The following is a 23,822-nucleotide window of genomic DNA, read 5'->3' on the forward strand; positions in this document are numbered from 1 at the left end:
GGCCTGGGCCTGGGCCTGGGCCTGGAACGTGGGGAGTCCAGCTGGCCACCCCAGGGCTTCGAGTGGGGGTCCCGGCAGGGCCTCCTGGGGATGCCAGAGCACCGTGTCTGTCCTCAAGGCGCTCCCCGGCTTTCCCACTGGCGCGAGCAAGGTGAGCCGTGGTCCCTGGTGGGGACGTGCAGCGGCCTTCCAGACAGAGCTGCAGCAGAAAAGACAGGCCTGGTTTGAGCCTGAGCTCAGAGCAAACATGTATGCAGGAACGTGCGGGGTTTTCTGTCCTTCCAAACAAGCCTCACTAGACGCTTCCTCCCGGCAAAGCAATTATTTTCAGATGTACTCTCAGTGGAAGACACCCAGTACTGCCTCACCTCTAAGTGAGTCATCAAAAGTAATACTGAATCCGCCTTCGCTATTTAAAATGACTTTTACGGCTGGAAAAAGAAACTGAGTTTTGACCTGTGGAAAGGGCCGGGGATTCCTGAGGGCAGCCGTGTCCACACCGCGGGAGCTGCGGCTTCACCTGGGCTTTGGGTTTGGCAAAGGATCCCTCATTCCTTGTCGGCTTCTCAGGCTCCCCTCTAATTTGTTACAAGCTTGCATTCCTAATATTAAGGGATTAATTGCAAGTTACAGCAATTAAATACTAATTAATCCATTTTCTGAACAATACCCTTCTTTTATCTATAAACTGTTTACTTCACATACGATATTTTGGTAGCAATTACATGTTACCATGCAGCCCCACACTTTCCAAACTGTGTACAGACAAGCAAGCAAGCAATGTTGCTACTTGCATCCATCACCAAGCGCTCGGCTGATAGGGAAGGACCCCAGGAGCGCATGCTCGTGCACCTGCCTTGTCTATTCTGTGGGACTCACCTCGGGTGGACCACGTTCCCGTCTGCACGGTGACCGCCAGCTTGAAGACCTAAAGGTCACCACCGCCTGCGCTGCCCGGTGGGAGCAGTCAGAGCTGCTGCTGTCGCTGCTGGAGAAGATCCCACCCCTCCTGGGGGGTCCCCAGACCCTGAGACGCTCCCGTCCAAGGTGCCGTTTCCAGCCCCGGCAGTTGTCATCCCAGGAGTGTGCAAATCCGTCTGTGGCAAGATGGGCAGATTTCGGTTATGAAAGGATTAGCTCTAAATGCTCACGTGTGAGCGCGTTAGGATAGCCGCCCGGTGCCCTTCGCCGGGCAGCGACCTGCTAAAACCGTCCTAGAGCCGGAGGGAAAGAGGGTACATTCTAGGCCCCAACTCCAGAGGGAAATGGGCAACCCTTCTTCCAGCAGAGACTCAGACACTGGGCGGGGTGCGCCTCCATCGGGGAGGGGAGACAGTGCCTGGGGCGCCCCCCCCGGGGAGTGAGTAAGTCATCACCCAGGGCTGGACGCTGCAGCACGAAGGTGGGTTTCATGGGTCTCTGCTCCCTCCGAGCTCGGAGGGAGGCTTGGTCCCTGCTGGGGGCGGGGGCGGGGGCTCCAGTGGGGCCCGGGGTTCACATGTTGAGCACAGGCAGGGGCTTCATAAGCTGGTTCGGTGGTTTTCTTGGGCATTTCCCTGGCAATGAACCCACGGATGTTTTCAGGAGCCCGTGCTCGCCCCCTCCCTGCTTTCACCCCTCCCTCTCTCCCCTTCCTCCCTCCCTCTTCCCTTTTGCCCCTTTTAGTTTTCCGGCTGAATCCCCTTTTCCACACTGTGCGGGTGGGGGTGGGTTTATTCTCTTTCATCGTCTGCAAAGCAATCCAGATGTATTTTTTGGTTTACGTTCTGCTCACTTTCCTCTTCTCTGTACTGTCTTCTGCTTCAGTGCCGGCTTCGGTGTGATGCTCTACCCCGGACACGCTCACTTCTGAGATCCCGGTGCGTCCTGAGCGAGGGACGGCGCACTTTCTGTCTCCGTGAAAGCCAACCATGCCTTTCCCTCCCTTCCCCCCGTTCAGCTTACAGGATGCCGGTAGAGCTGAGCACAGTCTTAGGATCCCCTTCCAAAAGGGTTTTCTGGAGTGATGGCGGTCTTCTCATCAAATATCATAGTTTATGTGGGCAAAAAAGCTATTTTTTCTGTAAAATGGTGATAAATTAACCTGAGTTCAGTCTTTATTTGTTTGTTTGTTTATTGTGTTATGTTAGTCACATTATTACGTACAGCACATCATTAGGGTTTGACATTGTGTTCCGTGATTCATTGTTTGCATATAACACCCAGGGCTCCATGCGATCCGTGCCCTCCTTAATGCCCACCACCAGGCTCACCCATCCCCCACCCCTCTCCCCTCCAAAACCCTCAGTTTGTTTCTCAGAGTCCACAGTCTCTCATGGTCCGTCTCCCGCTCCGATTTCCCCCAACTCACTTCTCCTCTCCATCTCCCCATGTCCTCCATGCTATTTGTTATGCTCCACAAATAAGTGAAACCATATGATAATTGACTCTCTCTGTTTGACTTACTTCACTCAGCATCATCTCTTCCAGTCCCGTCCATGTTGCTACAAAAGTTCATCCTTTCTGATGGAGGCATCATACTCCATAGTGCATATGGACCACATCTTATCCATTCGTCCGTTGAAGGGCATCTTGGTTCTTTCCACAGTTTGGCGACTGTGGCCATTGCTGCTGTGAACACTGAGGATTGTTTGTGTAAAGTACCGCTGACCTTGCTGGTGCACTCAGAAGCTCACAAACTCACGCGGGACACGTGAAGGACATCGTTGCTTCCCCATGACGACAGAGAAGCACCTGCTGCTGAGGACGGAGCTCCTTCTGCACAAGGCGGGCTCTCCTTCAGGCCCTGACCCACATCCGGTGACACCTGGGGGCCCTGCTGCCTGCCCGTGAGACCGCGGCTCTCCCAGCGGAGGTGGATCCCTGGCCCCTGCCGGCCCGTCCCAGCGTGGGCTGACGAGGCCGCTCAGCGTCTCTTCTTGTTCATGCTACGATCCAGCATGACTTCTTTGATGACGGGACTTGGGGACACAAGGTGTGAGTCCCAGCTTCTCGGTCCCCCATTCTGTTTGGCTTCCACCTGTTCCCCATCCTTTCTTTACTCCGAAATCCTGACCCCTGAGACAGCACCCGGAGAGAACCCGGGCAAGGCCAGTGGGGTGGATAGGAGAGAAGTCAGCGCACACGGTCCTCTGTCACTGGAGTTCGGTGGACGTGTGCGTGGCACGTCCACCACCTCTGTTCACAAGGTGAGGGCACAACACAAAGCAATGCAAGTTGGGCCCCGGGGCTCAGAAGCCGGGGGCCCCACGGCCGGTTTTGTGTCTACCTGCCACAGCTGCCGTCCCTGGTGGAGTGTTTGCAGGGACAAGTGGGACTTCCAAACGAGGCACGGCAGGAGTGTCTTCTGGGCTGCGCTGGTGGGCCTCCCACGCCGCTTGTATGCTGCTCAGAGCGCAAGCTCCGTGCCCGTCCGGCAGGACCCCAGCAAGACGGCATGACCACTGTCGGCCGCACGGCCTCGAGGACGGGTCTCTAAATAAGCACGCACGACTTCCCTCAAGGGCAAGGGAGGTGGCTGTTCTCTTCCCAAGATGGCTTCGTCTGTTTGAAACAATGTATCCAGCTTTGCTCCGCTTCCGTAGGCTTTCGCAGACCCTCGGTGTCCGGGGCTTCACCATCGTGTCCGGACCAAAGACATGGACCTGCCCAGGGGAGAGAAGTGATGGCCCGGGGTCTGAGTCCATGAGGACAGAACTCGGTCTCAGCATGGCTCTGTCCACTGACAAGGCCTTCCTTCCTTTGTCTCCCCGGCCTCTCCGTGCATGCCCGTCCCCACCGCCCACTCTACTCAAATCCAACCTCCTGAACCAGATTTGACATCATTTTCTAGGGCAGGGGATTGGAACTTCTGAATTTTCAAGAACTAATCATTAAAATAAATGTACTACAGGCTGGAAGAAAGGTGGCCAAGTTTTATTTAAACAACCAAAAGGACAATAAAAATAAACAAACCCAAACACATTGACTGTTATATACAATCACCAACTTCGGTAAAGGAAAGGCATTTTAAGCCCCGAACCATTGAAAGTTGTAATTCAGAATAAAGAATAATGCTTTCCAAGCATGATTGGTTGGCAACTTGATACCCACATACGCTGCATTTTTCTTGTTTTTCGTCTTCGCTCCCAGACTGTTGGATCCTCTGTGGCTGAGCTGCGTTTGGGAACCTCGCCCCACGGCACGCTTGCCGGCTCGAGTGTCCTATTTCCTCCTCAGCCAGACATGGAAGAAAGCCCAGTGATTATTTGGTCTCATGGCAGGAGTAATTTAAAAATCTCTGCAAGTACACTTCTGTCCATTGGAAATGGATTAAACATAAACAGGTAATAGAGTTGCTTCCAGAAGAGTCATCTCATTCATCAACTTCTGCTCAAACTCTTTGCCAACGTCCACATTAAGCCAAATCTCCTTCCTAAAGACTCTGCTTTGATCTCCTTGTGCCTGCCGTCCTGAGAATATCATGTCATATGAGATCTGTTCTGTGGTAGTTCTGGGATGTGGAGTCGGCTGAGGAATCCGCTGGCTTCGGGTTCTGTACTGCATGCACACCGCTGGCTTTGTGCAATACGGAGCGTTTCAAACAGGCAGACTCTCCTTTCTTTGTCTGAATTTGTTTTGGCCGACAACACTGTCCCTGCCCGCGCCCCGCCGGCTACTCTCTCCCAGAAGATCGTTATTTAAGGACCAGAGCTCAGGACAGAGCAAAAACAGAGGCACCAACACGGATGCAGCCACAGCTCCGAGACAGCGCCCAGATCGGACGCCCGGCTTGTCAGACCTTCGCCCCTTTCTGTTTCTCCGGCGGAGCTGAGCCAACCGTCATCGAGGAAGCACATCGTCAGACCATTGTCCTGAGGAGCCCAAGCAGTCCGACTCAGCCAACTCGAGACAACGGACAGGAACAGGGACGCTCTGCTCTGTAGCCACCGAGCAACAGAAGCGCAGACTCCTTGGTTTCCAGCCTGACACGCAGGGTTTTCAGGTGGATCAGACGCCGCTTCCCCAGGTGCGCCTCCCGCCGCGGGCAAAGAGCCTGCCAGGGTTTGAGCTGTTGGTTGAGTAAATGGATGGCGTTCCCTCCTCTTCAGGTCACCGCAGAGCTTCGTCTGTGACAAACAGCGCCGGTCCCCGGCTCAATAGTGGCACGGCGTCAAAATCACCTTCGGGTCTCGGAGCCCTTCCATCCCCGTACCTGGCTGGTGGCGCAAGCCTGCAGGTGGCACTTGTGGGTGATGCTGCCCGTGGGACTTAGCAGCACACAGGGTGGGGGAGGAGGGACGCGGCTCCCGTCCGGCCCCATCGGGAGAGCAGAGGGTGTGGGCACCCAGGGTGTGGGCTGGTACCGGGCTGCAGTCACGCGGGGCAGGTGGGAAGGGGCCTGTTGCTAGAGGGACCAGCCTAGAGCCACGTTTGCGGACTGCGGCTTTCTCTCTCAGAGATGATGGTGGGGTTGACGCACTGAAGTCAAGGCCCATTTTCAACTGTGGCCCCGAGGGCCCAGAGTCGTCCGAGTCCACACTGCATGACGGTTTGATGCGCTCCTGTGACCTCACATAGTCTTTGCTGAGGGTAGAATTACCCCACAGAAGTAGCCCAGGGTCTCGCCACACCTCGCAGGTAAGGAAAAGGCAAACACAAAATCCAGGAACCCATCTACCACGCTATTTATTCCGCGTCTACACATAAAATATGCTTATAAATAATGAGAATGATTGGTTACTGTATTTTTAAAATGTGGCTTGTTAGATTATTCCGGAAGGGACTTTTTAAAGTACTGAGATCTTATAGGGCAGCTGGATGGCACAATGGGTAAAGCAGCTGCCTTCAGCTCGGGTCCTGCTCACAGGGTCCTGCGTGGGGCTCCCTGCGCGGCGCGGGGTCTGCTTGTCCCCTATCCTCTCTTTCTCTCTCTCGCAAACAAATAAATAAAATCTTTAAAAAATAAAGTTCTGTAATTTTGAAAACAAGCTTGCATTGTTAGGAACAGCACGTATTAAAACTAACACCTATCAAACACAACAGCCCATGAGGTGTTATGCTAAAGGTTTTACGCGCATAATCTCATTTAATTTCCAAAGATACTTTTACCTCAACTCGTGCTTTCTTTGGAAGGGCAACCACCTTAATAGCATAATAAATTTCCTTGTGCAGCAAAGGACACTATCAACAGAGGAAAAAGCAACGTTCAGAATCGGAGGAAATACTTACAAATCCCTTATCTCATAAGGAGTTAATATGCAGGTCATAATACGCAGAACACGTAAAGAACTCCTACACGCCGGCAGCAAAGGAAAAACAGCAACAACAACTGTGATTTAAAAAAGGGCCAAGAACGTGAACAGACATTTCCCCAGAGCAGACACACAAATGGCCACTAAGCACATGAAAAAGTGTGCAGGGTCACTAATCATAACGAGGACAGCAAGCCACCGCACACCCGTTAGGACGGCTGCCATCGGGAAAAAAGAAAACAACCGAGTGTAAGTATCGGTGAGGACGTGCAGGAGCTGGAACCCCCGTGCGCCGCTGGTGCGGGTGGCGGCGAGTGGTGCAGCCTCTGTGGAAAAGAGCAGGGACGTCCTTAAAAAATTAAAAATAGAAGCGTCCACAGCCCCGCAACTCCCCTCGTGACTCCATCTCCACAAGAACTGAAGGCAGGGGCTAGAACGGATACTTGCGCATCCCTGTCCGTAGAACAGAGCCAAAAGCAGGAGCGACCCAAGTGTCCAGCTGACAGGGGCAAAGCTGAGGCCACGGGCTATATGCGTACCGTGGAACAGCATTCGTGCTCGCGGGGAAGGGAATTCTGACACGTGCCCACACACGGGGACCTGGAGACATTGTGCGGAGTCACGTAAGCCAGTCACACGGGGAGGACTGTGCGCTTCCACGTACACGCCGCCGAGTCAGCAGGTTGCATACAGGCGGAAAGGGGGGCCGTGGGTGGCCGGGGCTGGGGGACGGCGTGGGGAGTTAGGGCTTCCCGAGGACCGAGTCTCCATTCCGGAGACGACCAGCGCCAGTGACGGGTGGTGGCGATGTTTGTGCCACGATCAAGGCCCTCGAACGGTCCACCTACAGGTCACGGTGGCCCGTGCTGCGTCATGTGTGTCCCAACAAAGCTGAAAACAGGAGCGCAGACAGACAGTGAACTTCTTACCCCCGGCCTGCCGCCGGCTCGCTGTGCCGGTGTCCCGGATGGCCTAGACGTGCTGTGTCGCCTCGCTGCTCACCCCTGCCGCTCTCTCTGGGCCTCGCTCTCTGCCCTGAACCCGGCCCGCGTGGCTTCACTGGAGAAAACACTCTGGTCTCGTGGCCTGGCATTGTGTGGGGTTGAAAGCATGACCTTTGCTCTGAGATGCCCTCGTCTGTTCAGAAGTTTAACAAAGGGCTAGAGGGCTATGTCTTTGAGGAGAAGAGATTATCACCTTCAGATTCTGAAAAGCCCCTTATTTTGTTTTCTGAGCTTAAATCTTTCTTGTACTTGCAGGTCAGACACAGCCAGGGAACTCCCGCCGCTAACCCACCGTCATCCGGTCCCTCTGGTCTACGGAGCTCATCGTGCGCCGCAGAGTTAGCGGAGCTGAGAGTCGTTCCAGGCGTCTCCCCGCTTCCTCCGGGGGATCTGCTCCCATAGGCGCCCTGGGACCAGGGTCCTCCACGGCTGACATCCATGCCCCCAGTCAACGCCACACACGGCGGGTTTTCCGTTAGGACAGCACCTCACTGCGGATCACAGGGGCAGCCTCACGATGACCGGAATTACTTTTTGGTGACCAAAAATCCTAAAACGTCACTAGATTTTTAAAGATTTACTTATTTGAAATGGGGGTAGGGGCAGAAGGAAATGGAGAAAGAAGCTCTAACGGGCTTCTCACTGAGCAGGGGCCTGACGTGGGGCTCGATCCCATGACCCTGAGATCATGACCTGAGCCTAGACCAAGAGTCAGATGCTTTAGAGTGTTTGCCACTGAGGGGCCCTTAAATGTCAAGGAGTTTAAAACCACAGACTGGCTTCTCATCGTACTCTCTCAACGACCCCTCCCCCGGCAGAAAAGCCGCAATCGTCCAGGTTGCTGTGGGCCGGGGGTGGTCATTTCTTGTGGGGGTGCCGCCACCTTCCCAGCTCTCCGGGGGGGGGCCGGGCAGCAACGGCGAGTCACAGCTCTCTCTCTTCGAATCCGTCCAAATGTCCTTTCTGTCACTTCACGCGTGCCTCTAGCCAGAGGCTCCCCACTGCGATCCGGTGTGACGGGACCGGGCCGACCGGGAAAACCCGGAGGACGCCCGGCTCTTCACATCCACAAAGTCTCTTTGCCGTTTACCCTCCCCTCGTCGCAACTCCGGAGAGCTCGGCGCGCGCCCCTCTGCAGGCCGCACGGTCCCAGACCGGGGGAGGAGGAAACACGATGCGGCAAACCCACCTCATCTGACCCTTGTCCTTGCCCGCTTGACCTCCGGGACAGCGGGCACAGCCTCGCCCTCCTTCCCTGGGCAGGTGCCGACTCCCGCCCGGGGCACAGGTGGCCGTCACTGAGGGAGCCGCATGGTTCAGTGGAAAGAGCTGCATTTTAGAGCTTTGCCCCTAGGCGGGCACCGATCCTGGGCATGTCTGCTCACCTGTTTGTGAAACAGATGCCAAGCGTGCCGTGCGTCACGGACACCCTTGCCCGAGGCTGCAGGGAGCACCGCAGGGGGCGGCTCCGGGCGAGACCGGCCTGCGGCCCCCATGCCCCACCCGCCTCTGCCCCTCGCTGAGGGCCCTCGGGGAGAAGCTTCCTCCGCTGCCCCCGCGGCTGCCAGGGCTCTGGGAGCTTGAGTCCTGCCATTCGGGGGACACGCCACGTCAGGATCTCCCGCTGAGACAGCGCCGCTGCGGGGTCTGGGCCTTTGTGTTCCGAGGGGCCCTCCCGGCCGCTCAAGGGCAGAGTCTCTGACGCCGCATCCACAGCCGCAGCCAGGCCGCGCGCCGCACCCTCTAGATGAGATTTTTGTCCCTTTTTGAATCAGCTGCTGGGTTTTCCTTCCAGCTCCGGGAGCGGCGATTACTCCAGGCCCAGAGCGCTGCCTTCCTGATTGATCTCTCTGCCGCCGCGGTTTGATGGGGTTCATTTGTACGGCGGGGGCAGCTGTCCCGCTCTCCCCTGGCGTCCGGGGCCTGCGTGCGGGCAAACACCTGCCGGGACCCGCCAGCCGCCAGGGCACCTCGGGACAGCTGCCCCCGCCTCCGGGCTGTCCTCGGCGGCAGGACGGGCCAGAACTGGGGCTTCGCGGGGGTCTGCAAGCGCTGGCTTCTTAACGACGCGTGTGAGACGGGAACAGATTTCTCTTCCAACCGTAGAGCCTCAGATGGCAAATCCGGGAGGACATCAGGAGAAGCCGAGGGCGGCGTTTCACATCCCACAGGATGGTGTCCAGCGTCTTCACTGAAGGGTCGTTTGGGCTCCTGCGGGGACGGAGCCCATCTCAGTGGGGGACACGACACCCTCGGGGCGTTCTGAGGCTTTGCTCCGGAGGCAAACGTCCCGGCGGAGTCAGAGGGACATCCTGGCCGGGAGCAAAGGGGCGGTTCCCCTCCGGTGACCGCGCTGGCTCTGCAGTAGCTCAGACCGCCCGCCCGACTCGGGGGTTCTCGTGAGAAGCGAGGGTTTCGGTGTCGACGGGCTTCGGTGTCGACAGGGTGTGAGCTGGGCCGTGAGCGTGAGGTCACCGCGGCCTGCTCACGGGGGCGGAGCCGGCCACAGCGGTCCCTCCGCAGCCTCTTCAGTGTCGCTCGGTCCACTATGGGTGGGGCCGCCCCAGCACACACAGGCCACGTTTTCCCTGCTGCGGGGCTGCCCTGTGGCCACCCCCGCGCTCCAGGCACTGGGAGGGCTCCCCGGACCCACACGGCCGTGCCTCAGATCCGGGGCAACGGGAGGCAGCTCCCAGCCTCCGGCAAGACGACAGGCCACCTCGGGGGACAGAGAGCAGGAGGCGCCGCAGGCGTGGGGCGGGGACGGGAACGGTGCTTTCCCGCCACCCTCAATGAAGGCGAACCCTACAAAGACATCTGTTCCTGGGAACATCCGTGGGTTCACTGGGGTCTCCGCGTTTCTCACATGCTCCCTGAAATGGGGGTGGCGCGGGGGAACGTCAAGGACAGGGCTGTGGGTTCGCTGCGCTCTTCAGTACAATTCTCACTCAGCCGACCAGCATTTCCTCTGGTTCTGGCCGGTTCACGGGACACTAACATCCGTCTGGTCACGGGACCTAACCCTCCGTCTGCTCAAAAGATCCTGGAAGAGGCTCGTCACGTGTTTCCTTCCATATCTGAGCGTCGAGTGTTTGGGGGCATTTTCTCTTGTCCAGGCGTGGCCTTGGGTCCAACTAAAGGGGCGGAAACAGAGGCTTCGTGGTGGGACCGTCCCGTAAGTGGCGGGGAGCACACGGACCAGCTCTTCCTCGGAAGCAGAGCTAGAGAAAGGACGGTCAGCGGGGATCGAGCTCAGGCTTTGTCAGGTGCCTTCGCTGTAGCAGAGACCGTCCCCTGTCCCCGTGTTCTCGGGGACCCTGGGGCTGCGCCGGGGCTCCCGCCAGGCGGCCCAGGACAGATGGCAGTGTCTTTGGAAAAGCCAGTCCTGCCTTCCTGTTATGGCGCGGGGAACCCTTGGATTCTGGGCTTCCTTAGTTTCCAGGACCATTATGAGCTTATCACGGGTGTGACATCATCCTAAACTACGGGACGGTGCCAGAGAGGGACGGTCCCGCGGCGGGAAGGCCATCCCGGAACACTGTGTTCTCTCCGCTCTGTCCGAGCAGGAACATCTTTATGAGACGTAACTCAACTGCCTGTGATCTCTGTTTAAAACCGTCTGTTCAGCAGTCATCATTGCCATGGCCCGAAATCTCTTGACAGAAGTAATTGCAGAAAAGGGTTCACAGAAGTCCAGACCTGCTGCATTTGGAAAGGCCTGATGGCAAGGTGGCCTCAGCTGCATCCGGAAAAGTGACTAAGGGAACGTCTGGTCGTCCACCTGAGAAGAGGGACTCCCCGCGCCCCAAGAGCCTGTACAAACGGGGTTTACACCGGACTGTGGGGGTGCAGCAAGGGCGCCGGGTGTTCCTGGTCGAGGGGACCATGGGGGGGTCCACACCCGTCCCTGCACAGGCATCCCTTACGGGCCACTGGGGGAGTCTTCTCGCTGGGAGTCTGGGATTTCAGCACGTGGCAGTCCCCGGGAGCCTGCAGGACCCACCCTGGGAAGGTCTCCGGGCCTGCGTCCCTATGAGCTCCCCCGTGGGCAGGGCTTTCCCTCCTCGCTCCACTCCATCTGGGGACGTCCAGGCGTCCTTCGAAGCCCTGGGAGGGGACTGTGGAAGCCCGGCCTCATCCACGCTGCTCGCCCGCACATGCCCTTCTCCGGCTGACCCACCTCGAGCCCATGAGTGTGAGGCTACGCCGAGTCCCAGTCGTCGTCCTGGGAGCGGCCGAACCCCGGGTTCTCGGGGACCCCAGAAAGGTGTCCTCTGAACCTGTGCCTTCACGCTCCCTCTTCCGCCCTCACCAGGTTCCCAAGGAGCGTTTCATGAAGCCTACAGCCAGGGAGTTTGGGGCTTTGTGAGGCTGACGGCGGAACCCCGGAGAGCAGGTCGAGGGGCGACGCCTGGGGAACGGGACGCTCACAGGAGCCTGGGGCAGTGGCTGCTCTGCAGGCGCAGGACACACGCGCTCCGGTGGGGGGTGCGCCGCTCTCTGCATGCGTCCTGGGGCTCCGCAGGGGCTTAGGGGACGGCACTTCGCAGGAAAGGGTGTGTGGGGCCGCCCCGTGCTGCCCGCGTGTGTTGCACGTACCGGAGCACAGCCTCTGCTCACACGGCCCGGTGGCCCATCAGGGATGCCTGTGCAGGGACGGGTGTGGACCCGCCTGTGGTCCCCTCGACCAGGAACGCCCGGTGCCCTTGCTGCACCCCCACAGTCCAGCCCACAGCAGGCTGGAGGCAGCGCCTTCGTTTCCAGAATTTTCCTGTTTCTGAGACTTAGATCGTGCTGCGGAGTTCTTACCGTCTGGGCGGGAGTCTGCGCAGCCTTGTGAAGGAGGAGGGAAATCCGTCTCCTTACCAGGGCGAACCAGGGAGGAGCGGCTCTTGCGTTGGCCTCAGCCCCTAGAGGCGTCATAGCTTCACTCTGTCTGCATGCACCTGAGCACAGGTGCTGGTGGATGGGGTCTACTAGGACCACCAGATCCTGGTTCCCTAGAGGAGAGAGCTCACGTCCTGCCCTGTGGAGTACCCAGCTTTAGGACATGGTGCTAAACAAGCTGGTCATCTCAGCATTTTATTCACTTTTTACTGTATTGATCATGATTCCTTGAAAGAAAGGTGATTAAATGTAATGGATGTGAATCTCCGTCTTTGTTTACTTCATTGCCAGATGGAGCAGTCTGTTGGGAAACGCTAAGATAATAGAGCAAGTATACTTAGATACTGAGAGGAATGGACGAAGTGCTTCCGGCCCCTGCCGATGAACCTGAAGATTGGCTGGGTCTAGGAGAAACGGCAGGGATGCTGCCTCACTCGCTCATGGACTCAGAAAATGGTTACTGAGAACGTACTGTGCTCCAAGCAACACCAGGGAAGCTACAAGAGTCCAAGACACTGGACAACAACGTCGGGGGGGGCCTGGCCATTCTGAGGGGCCCTGAGGGCATGTCTTGGGGGCTTGCCCAAAGGCGTTCAGTGCATGTTGGAGCTCTGTGTAGAAGGCACTAGAAGGCAGGGGTGAGGGGCAGAGCCTGGCGCAGGCAGGTGTACAGTGAGGGAGTCTGGAAGTCACCTCCCAGCTTTGTTCCTCCCCCTCCCCCTCTGACATCTTTGCCCAACAATGGCAGGAAGCCATGGGGGGCCATGGTGTTGTTAAGAGCAGTGCTAGGGGTGGGGGGGTGGGTCAAAGAGAGCGGAGGCATGCGGCTGCTTGGTCAGGGGTGACTTCCCCTGGGCCGGTGACTCGTGCAGACCCTCGGAGCCCATGCTCACGCATGGCCAGAAGCCGCGGCGCGCCCACGATGTCCTGGAGAGAGCAGCAGCTAATGTGCATACAGGATGGGGCTATTAGCAGGCAAAAGATCCCTCCTGGGCCTGCTGGAAACTCAAGGGAGGGCATCTCATCCCGGGAGGCTGACGAGTCACGGTCGTATCTCTGGTCGACCGAACCAGAAGTCCCAGCCTGGCCTGTGCTCACGGGAGAGATTGTCTTCAGTAAGACTTTCATGCAAAAGCAAAGAAATTCACAGAGGACGTGGTTGTAGATCTTATGATCGCTGTGGAAACGTTGGCATCTGAATAATATTCCTATTGCTAATTGTGGTCTCCCGGAAGTGGGGGAGCTCTTGGGAGGAAATATGGATTTGCTGCCTGCATTGCTTGTGACCACAGGCAGTGGCAGATGCAGAGGAAAGAGCCCGTGTGGCCCAGGCACGGGCCAGGGACCCTGCAGGACAGGACAGCAGGGCCTATAAGGGGCCTGGGGACTGGGAAGGTCGAGGGCAGAAGGAGGACTGGCAGGTGAGCCCGTGCCAAGGGTAACGTTCAGAATCATGACCGGGCGGCTGGCATACCTGCTGAGACCACGTGCTCTGCTTCTCCGCGTCTCTGTGGTTTTACCGTGGAAAGGTCGTGGCCTAAAACCCTGTGCGCAGTCTCTGATGCTGCTGCTTTTTCTCCGTACGGGGCACAAGGCGTTAAGAATGAGACGGGACTCTCTTCCTCAGCTGCGACCTGCTAGTGCCGTCCTCCAGCGGCACCTCCACGACATCGACGACGACGTTCTCAAGAGGAAACGCAACCTTCAGCCGACACCACCACTGGGAAAACAAGTGTGTCAGCTCCGGATTGCTCTGGGGCAGGCAGTCCAAACTTTGTGGGGTCAGACATTTTGATGCCCCCAGACAACTCTAAAATTCAGATAAAATGAAATCAAATTTTTTTTAAAAAAGCCAGAATTTGGTTCACTGTTAATCCATGACAGCCTCACATGGCCCATGTGAATGGACCCGCCTGGGGTCATCCAGCTCAGTAGACAGGGAGGCCATGCAGCTGCGGGGTGCGAGGCGCACAGGTGAGTGCAGCTCAGGTGCGCAGGGAAAGCTGTGCAGGTGGGGCCTTGAATGTGAGACTGAACGGGTGCGGCCATGCAGGCGAGCTGCCGGTGAAACCAGGGTCACAGCTGTTCTTCTGCTCCCAAAAGCATCTGGAGGCTTCATTTTCTGCCGTTCTTGACTCAGACGGGCATGTCTCTGGGCCTGGCACAAGATCACCTTTGGCAGAACTTTGCCAAGGTTTGCAGTATCTGACACTGTATATTGACAGATTTATTAAAGAAAATATTATACAGGCATGGTAAAAATTAAGCAAATGAGAAATTCTATTTTTTTCTCCTTTTAGCCCCTGAAGAATCAGTTCTAAAATGTTAGCAAAGACAGTTTACAAAAATCTGCAAGTCTTTGGAGGATTAAAATGGAAGGAGAGAGTTATTTTCCTCACCTGAGGACCAGAGACCTCACTAAACAATGTCTATTTTCTATTTGCTTCTTGGTTACGACCCCCTGAGACTATCGTCTGTGAACACTTTATAATGACCAGAATTAGTACCGGCTCCCAAAGAGTCTGTTGCCAAATTTGGGGGATTGTCACGACTCTGCTACATGAAAAATAATTCATCGGTGTGATTTTCAAATGACCTTGTGTCAGGCTGGGCATATTTTATACTTTGTTTTCCCACCTTTTCCCGTGAGGTTTCGGTCATCGTCATTCTCAAACATTCTTAATATTTGCCTTCACTGAAATGGCAGCTTTTTTTTTTTCTCAGATGGTTGGGTGTCTTTTGAATTTCCTTAAGGTGATTTAATTTTGACATAAACATTTTTAAAAATTTGTAATCACATTTATTAACATTTTATCGCCTTTGGATTTGGAGCCATAATGAGAAGCGTGACCTCCACTGCTGTTTGAGGATGGAATCAACCCACACTGTCACTGTCTAATACTCCCGGTTTTAATTTTTAAGTTAAGATCTTTAATGTATCTGGAGTGCTTCTGCTGTATGGTGTGAGGTACGGATCACATTTTGTCTTTATCCAAGCGGTAAACCCAGCACCATCTATGAGAAAATGCATCCTTTGAAAAGGACAGTGATTGGAGGGGTCATCTTTACCCATGGCGATCCTTCCACGTGTGCTATATTTTGCTCCTGGGCTTTCCATTCTGAGTCGACGGGATCCGCATCCACCCGGCCCGTTCTCGTCGTGAAATGCAGACGTGGAACTGAGCCCACGGGCTCCTTCTTTCTAAGAAGTACCTGTTCCTAGTTTTTAATAGTGTCTAATATCAAGAACTGTTTAAACTTTAGTATTAGTAAATCTGAAGAGGTGTCATGATTAATGGGGCCCTTCGCAACGACGTGGGAGAGAAAATTGTGAAATTACGTCATTACTTTAACAGGTTAAATTCTTGGGCTTTGGGGCAGACTTGCCAGCCGCTGTCCGGTGGCTCGCCTGACACTGTGACAGTCTCTAACCCTTGCTGTTAGGCAGGTTTTTGAATTCCTTGTCCTGACTGAAATAGGTAGATAGATATAGATCTCTTTCTCTCTCTCTCTCTCTATCTATAATTTCTCCTTATAAAAGGCAAACATTATTAACTCTCATTCATTGCAGACACAGCAAACGATTTCAGATTAGGGAACAGTTGTAAAAACAGACAAAACGTGTTGGAAAGGTACTGCCGCTAAAATATTACTCTGAGTAAAAGACACAGACTCGAATCTGTCTTGTGCTAATGGAGGGAGCTGCTTTCACGGGGTGGCAGTAACGAGAGGCGCTTTCCTGCAGGGAAGCCCACGTGCTGTGCTGCTCTGAGCCCTCGCTCTTTGCCCTGCCCGCCCTGTCAGAAGAGGGAGGTTGCTGGGAACCCCAGAGTGAAGCTGGGCACCTCCCCCAGGGAAAGCCGGGATTGATCTTCTCAGCTGGAGGGGGCCGGCTTCCCTCACGGAGCCCCAGGAGGGGCCGTCCCCCAACTGAGTCTTCAGCCCACCCACCGTGGCTTCTAGGGAAATGCTTGCCTTGCTCAGCCTGCAAAGAGCAGGACCCCAAACGGCTGGGACAAGTCCAGTTTCCCGGAGCAGGATACGAACGGAAAGCACATCCTTAGGAAGATTAAAGCTCCTCAGACGACAAACTGCAGGGCAGAGTTCGGACACCCCTGAGGCCGGCGTCCTTCTATGGAAGCGAGCGGATCTGAGAGAGCAGGTTACGGTGCGGGTCTCTGTCTTTCAGTGCTTTCTCTAATTTCCCTCTTCCTGGATTCCCTGAACACTGTGGGGATGGGCGAGCCCCTGCCCAATGTTTGAAGGACATACAACTTGACAATTAAATAAAAATGAAACAAAAATAAGCTTTTGTCCTCCAAGAAAACCCAAGTCTTGTGAAATGCACACAGAAGTATGGAGCCCGTGAGGACCGCATGTACCTGAAGGACCAGGCTTTCCTTCTTCTTGGGCAGCAGGGCTTCTAGAACTTCATTATGATAACAGCTGGGAAAGTGTCCGTCAAAGGAAGCTTCCTTTGTCCCCAGGACAGGCCCCCACCAGCCCCCCACCCCGGACCCTGAGCATTCGAGCCCCCCTGCTCCCCTCCCACACCCCCCACGCCGCAGCCTGGCCCTCAGCCGGGCCCTGACTCAGCTGCTTCTCCTGGGCTCCTTGAGGACCATCTTGGCATCTTTTCCAGATGTGCGGCTCTCTCCAGGTCAAGCCCAATTTAGCACAAAGCATAGAATGTTGACTATTCGTCACAGTAGAAAAGTTCTTCACATAAAAATGATTGACCTTCCCTTTCTGAGCCCTGTCCCTCTGGCCCGCTCTTTACTTTGAGGGACATACAGACACACTATAAAAGTTACTGGCGGTTTGGGGTCTTCAGTCTCTGTGAGCAAAGGGAAACATGCTCCTCCCGTGGCTTGCGCCATGCGGTGAGCGGGTGCAGAGGGACCGGGAAGGCGCTTTGTGCCTAGAAGTCGCTGTGAAAGGCAGTTCACACGCACCCAAAAGGGGCATTCTTGGAATATTTCATCCTCAAACTGAAGAGAAGTAGTTTTTGTAATGATAGTACGTTTAAAAACTTCTCAACTCACAAACATAGCCAAACGTTTCCTATACTCAGCCGGTTTTGGTGGGAATGAACCTCGATAAGTAAAGAGGCCGCGTCACTCTCTGCAGAGCTGTGCTTTCCTCGGGCTCGTGACTCAGAAGGTGCGGGAGGAATGTGCTCACGGCCCCTCTTACTGCCTGGACAGAGCACAGGGAAGGCCGTGGGGACTCAGGGAGGCGTCCGAGGAGGGGGAGGCTCCGCGTGTGCCCACCTGACCACCGAGGGCCCGGGCCAAGCCCGCGCTGGCTCCTGCCGCAGCCCCAGAAAGCCAAAGCTTTGGGTTTTCTTTACAAACAGGGGTAGGGTTGGCCACGCTGATCAACAGTGTCTGGTCCCCAGCCAACGCGGAGAAGTTTATGCATGCCTGGGCCATTAAAAAAATGTTCAGAGGGTCTGACTTTGTTAGCATGGCCAAATGATCTGTTTTTAATGTAAATATTTTGGCTCCATTGGAAGTTAGCAAATCAAAGATTCTGCTATTCCTTCATTTTAATTTCTTCTGGACGATACTTGGAAACACGCCTGTTACACCAGCCTTGCACACCGTGTCCGGTCACGTGGCCCCTTTGGGAATCGGTGTTGTTGGGGCGGCCTGTTGAGCTCGCTAAGGTTTGCAGCCTGAGATGTGGTTGTGGGGGGTGGGGGGTTGTCAGCAGCCCAGGGGAGGGACTTCCACACGGTGAGGTGGCCCAATGTTTATGACCTTTCCCAGCTCAGAAGGGCCATGTTGAGGGGGTGGAGAGGGAGAGAAACACATTCACTGACTGTAGAAATCAGACTTCCCGTCGCTGGTTTCCCTGGTTGGGGTGTGTTTGCGGTGTTGGAGGGGAGTGGCTGTGCCTTCCTCCAGGTGTGCAGACCGCGAAACCACACCCAAGGAGGGCTTGGAGTCAGGAATCCTGGGCGGTTAAGGATGGGAGAGCACCGGCAGGGGCCACGGGAGAGGCAGCGCGGGGCCGAGGGTCTGCAGCGGAGCCCACGGCCCAGGCGGGGGGGAGGGCAGGGGTGCGGCTGTGCCCTGCTCTGCAGCCAGCCTTTGTGTTCCAAAGCCCCAAACAACCAATGCCCAGCTGTTTAGCTGGCTTAGGGCCACACCTTCTGAACCGGGACCTCAGACCCCATGGCCCGTTATTATAACTTCTCGTAAACAGTTACATCGTCCTCTGCGAGAATCCGGCTTCGTAAATGGTTGAGGCTGCTAACCCTTGTAAACGAGGCTCATTTTAACTTTAGGATTTAATGGTATCTTGTCGCTTTAAGTATACTTGTACTAAAACAACAACAACAGCAAATTACTGATTACAACAGTGACGTTCAGTCTCGTTTTAAATGAACTTTATTAAGTTACAAAGAAAGGGAGACTGTCTAAGGAAAACAGCAAAGAACACACAGGACAGCCCTGCCGTCCAGAGTGCCACAGTGTGGGGACGCCTGGGCTTGGCGGCTGCCACGGCTGGGAGGTACCCAGACACCCCCTCCCCTAGAGCAGGAGGGGACCCTGTGCACAGCGGGCTGGGGTCCTCAGGGGCTGTCTGTAGTGCGGGCTAATGGCTCCACCGTCTCCCAAACATGGTTTAGGTCCGAAATCCCACACCAGCTCGTGTTTGGTTTGTGGAGATGTGTCTTCACTGGCACATGTTTGCAAGCCTGGGGCGAGCCCCCGTCTCCACCCAGGACATCCCCTAGGTCTTCGGTGTAACTCACATGACCCTATGGACGTCTTTCTTGGAATGAGCCTGTGCGTGGACGAGGCCCTTTGCAGGTGGGATTTGATACTGCAGTTTTGACCAGAGAGCTGTGGGGCTGTGGAGGCTCCTGCGGACCGTTAGTGACTGTGGAGCGGACCGTTAGTGACTACTGGATTGGGAGGCCTGACCCTGCAGCTGCCTGGGATTGCCCGGTAAAGTTCCTGAGGCCGGCCATGCAGTTTTCTCTCCGTTCTTGCCCATAAACTCTGCCCTATTAGGACTCACTCCAAACACACGCTGATTTTTATGAAAATGGCCTTTGCATGTATCCAGCCCTCGGCTGTCAGAACAGGAGAATAACAACAAGAAGACAAGATTCAACTATTACAAAAAAAAAAAAAAAAATCAAAACTTCCCAGCACGGTGTTTAGGAGCAGGCATTCTGCATAACATGAGCGGACACGGAGAGATCCGTCTGATAACTCGGCCCGAATTCCCTGGGCGGCCTGGAAGGGACGGTGGGGGCCCGAGGCACCCCGTGGGTCACGGACTTCTCCACCCTGCAGGGCCCCGGCCACCCCGAGCCACAGCCCGGAGCCAACGGCCCGTGGCCTCTGCTGGCCACAGAAGCCCCTGTCAATGGGCGAGGATCCGGGGGGGCTCCCCGCCGGCAGGTCCCCAGGTGGCGACCTGCTCCTTAGTTTACAAATGGTGAAACTAAAAAGCAATTTAGCTAAACAGTGAATGAAATCTGACGCGACGAATTTCTGCCCACCGTCGCTTTGGAATTTATTTATACTGATGTTATTTATAGATGCCGAATACATATCATCAAAGACACTGGTTTTAATCATTTTTATGGAGGCCTGACTGTCACACATAATACTATTTTCATAAGAAAAAAATCCCCCAGCCGGTGCAGCTCAAACCAGGTTATGGAATATAATGGAGAAAATGGAAACATTATCCGCCTTACTTTTTTATTATTATTATTATTTTATTTTCTAGTGCTCCAGACTCCTTCCAAGTCCGGGCCAATATCACAGACAGAAGCACCATGGCCTTTACTCAGGAAGATGCTGAGTTTTCAGTGATGGCAAAAATTAGAAAAACTCCATCGGCTCCACAATTTCTTCTTGTGAAACTGATGAAACTGTAAACGGGCTGTGGGCTTTTGTGTGGGAATTCCCCCCAGCTTTCTCTCTCCTCTCCCACCCTTGCCCTGGAGTCCAGTTCTGTTCGGCAGGGGCGGCGGCCCAGGGCGGAGAGGGGCCGCCGAGGGGAGGCCGCCGCTTCCGTTCTTCCCTCGGCTCCCAGGACGCCGCCGTGGGGACGCGTTCCTCTCCTTTTCCATATTCCAGACACAGTGATTAGCCTTAAAATTGCAGCCGGACCGGGTTCCTGCCCACTTAGGAGCTAACTTGGGGTGAGCAGAAATGAAGGCTCAGTAAATCCGAGCTCCTGGGGTCCTGACGGAACGGCCTTGCTCTGTCTCAGAGCCTTGTGTGTGCTGGATTCGATCGTGGTGCTGAACAGAAAATGACTCTCTCCCTGAGTTTTGGACCCTGGGAGCTGTTTCTTGGGGGGATGGTGGTTCCTGTGGCTTCCAGCGTGGGACCTTGCGAGCTCCCAGATCCCAGCACTGTCTGCAGGACATCGCTCTGGGCCTTGGCCCCCCTGCCCCAAGGCAGTGTTGACACGATCTTTATCTCCAACAACCACTACTCAGAACCTTCCGTGAGCTCCCCACTTGCAAAACAACACCTGGGAAAGGTTCTTCAACAAACTTGTTTCACCTTTTCCCTCCCTCCCCGCGGTGACAGCTGAAGATTTACAGGTTTTCACACTGTGCCGGCACCTGGGCTGATGCTGTCCCGGAGAAATGCCTGGAGGAGGGTTAGCGCAAGCAACACAGCTCATTAAGCAGGAACTTTACCCCAAGAGCAAATTGAGTGTTTCGCCTAATAACATTCTTGGGAACGGTTAAGTCTGACCGGGCAGTCCTTGGGCGAGGCTCAGATGGTGGGTGAGAAGCCAGCTGCCCAGCTGCCCTCCGGCCCGGGCCTGCATCCTCGCCAGGGCTGCCGTGCCCGGGAAGACAGGGCTGGCCTGGGAGGGCGTCCGCGTGCAAACCACTCAATGAACCGGTGGCCGCCTTCTCCTCCTTTAGGATCCGGGCTCCACGCCATGCTCCTAAAGAGGGCGTTGGGGTAACAATCAGAGAAGCCAGCGGCCTGCGGGAGCTGGTGGTCCCCAGCGGACCTGTGGGAGTCGCATGTTCCCTTCCTGGCCCCTGGGCCCCGCTACTGGGGAGGCCACGCACCTCACGCGGTGTGGTAGTTTCGTGATGAACTCGGGCTTATTGGAAAGGCGCAATCTGCGGTCCCCATTGGTAAGGAGCCGTCAGCAGTGCGCTCCGCGCTCCCGGGCTGGGGACCGTCCTGCGTCGTCTTCCATTCAGAGCTGTCACTCCCGGTGACACTCCAGAGCCCTCAGACTGCGTTGAATGGGCTGGTTCTTCTCTTCTCTTCCTCTTCCTCTTTTTTTCTTTGTCTCTCTCTTTTTCTTTCTTTTCTTTCTCTCTTTCTCCCTCCCTCCCCTCCTTCCTTTTCTTTTCTTTCCGCCACTAGATGCGGCTCTCTCTCTGACGGGCTGTGCCGGAGCAAGGATCCCTGCCTCGGGCCGTGTGCAGCTGGCCCAGCCGCGGTCCCTGGGACCCGGCCCGCGGAGAGTGCGTGCCTCCTCACTTGTGGGGGCAGCACGCCGCCCTTCCCATCTCTGGGGCCGTGGCTGGGGCCGCCGAGCAGAACGGCTGATGGCCGGCGACTTCAAAGTAGGACCTTACTCCCACTCGGATGAAAGAGCATCTTTTTATAGGCTGTTCGAAAGAATTTTCCATAATTATAACAAGTACAGAATCAATGAAGCAGAGGGAAATGGAATTTTAGTCCAATAAATCAGATCACTTTTTCTCCCATCTGTCCTCCATGTGAGTGACTTTGTGAGAGGAGTCCTGCGTGCCAGGCCCCGGGCACGGCAGCTTTGTCACAGCCGAGGTGGGGCGCGCGTCCCTCGGGGGTCTCAGGTAATTCTCTGGGAGCGCCGGAGGACTGCAGGACGCCGCGTTGGAGACCGCTGCGGGGAGCCCGCGGGGACACGGGGCCCTGTGGCCGGCGGACTGGAGCCCCACAGGAGGCCCCGCTCCGCCAGGCCGTCCCACCTCCCTGCTTTCCAGTTTTACTCACCCCCAAAACAGAACAACATCATGCCTTCTCCAGGGCTTTCGCAGCCTTCACCGAGGAGTTCTGGGTAGAAGCATCTAGAAGAGCGGATGAGTCACTAAATTCTCAGAAGGGGTAGTTTCTCTCTTTGCACTGGAAATTTTATGAAACAGCCCAAAAGGCCCTATAAAAACTGAGCCCAAACCAAGCAAATGTAGATCCGATGTTTATTTAAAGACCAGAGGCTGCATCAGACTCCGGACACTTGGGGATCATCTTCGGTGAAACACAGACGACAACAATTAGACAATTTTATTTGCAGTAGAGGGTTCACTTGAAGCCGCAGGTGTTCAGGGAACATTATAGCTGTGGGGGCAGATAGGGGGACGCTCCCCCCTCCCCAGGAGACCCCCTGCTCCTTCCGGGAGAAGACATCACACAGCTGAGAGGCTGCACGGACGGGAGCCACCCCTGGGCCCCTCTCCCCTGGGTCCCACGGCAGACAAGAGAGCCCCGTGGAGCCCTATTCGGGACTGGCCTTGTTCCCTTCCCTGCTTCATCAGGCTGTGCGTGCACACTCCCACCAGCACTCGGGACACGGACAGTGCGTCTACCCCGGTGACAGGTGGGCGGATGGGGCCGTCATTTAGACTCTGAGCTCAATGAACAAGCAAGCTGCCCTCGCACATCTGCGGCAGGGGCCCCGTCTGCCAGGCACTGCCTCCGAGCTGTGGACGGCAGCCGGATGCTCTTCTTGGCCACGTGTCCAGGCTCCTTGGCGTGTTCAGGATCCCTTCTCCTCACTCTGAACTCCTCCTGGCCAGCAGAATGGCTTCTTCCTGGCCTGGCCTCAGGTGCTTCTGATCTCCCGGCGGAGGGGCAGGGGCAGGGCTGCTCGGGGCCAAGCGGAGGGTCCCCCACTCTGAAAGGGCATCAGGATGGAGAAGCGGTGAGCCCGGACGGGAAGCCACCCCGGGGTAGGATCGGCTCAGCTGCCTCCAGCCTTCCCGTGCCCAGCACCCGGGGCTGGGGGGAAGCACTGTGTCCCCGGGAGAGCTCCGTGGCATTTTCCACTCTTTTCAGACAAATGGAATCAACAAGGGCACTGACCGCGACAACCAAGTGAAGTCCCTGCACATCCCCCAACGCGGCCACACAGGTGGTGGGAACCGAGTTCCCCGGCCCATTTCAGCGCCGCGGCTTCCTGGCTGGTGGCAGCGCCCGAGCTTGCCGGCGGGACGTGTGCCTGTGGCCGGCCGGGCTCTGAGGACCGGACGGCACGGCGCCGGAGAAGCAGGCCGTCCCTCCGCTGGTCCGCCTGCGTCTGCGGTCTTCTCAAGGGACTGGAGTAACTTCCCCCTTCTCCTTGGGAATAACCCGAATGCTTGTTAAGTGAGTGTTGGGGGCAATTCCGGAGGCAGCGAGACGCAGGCCTGAAGCGCGCAGCTCCTCCACGCTCCGTGGTGGGGACGAGGACGCAGACTCTTCGTCCGAAACGGACGTGCACAGAAAGATGAGCTTCAGAAAGGAAATGAGTCAGAGGCTCGGGGTTGGGAAGGTTCCCAGCAGCCGGTAGCGCGGACGGGGGTGCTCACGGCCCCCAGCAAGGCCGGTAAAGCGTGGGATGCCGTTGGCGCAGCCTTTGCCAACGGCTTCCAGCAGGTCTTGTTTGCACAGACTCACACCCTCCGAATTCTGCTTCGATGAAGCACCCGCCCGGGCCGAGA

This window comes from Neovison vison, chromosome 1 (assembly GCF_020171115.1).
Source record: "Neovison vison isolate M4711 chromosome 1, ASM_NN_V1, whole genome shotgun sequence".
In the NCBI taxonomy this organism is placed as follows: Eukaryota; Metazoa; Chordata; class Mammalia; order Carnivora; family Mustelidae; genus Neogale; species Neogale vison.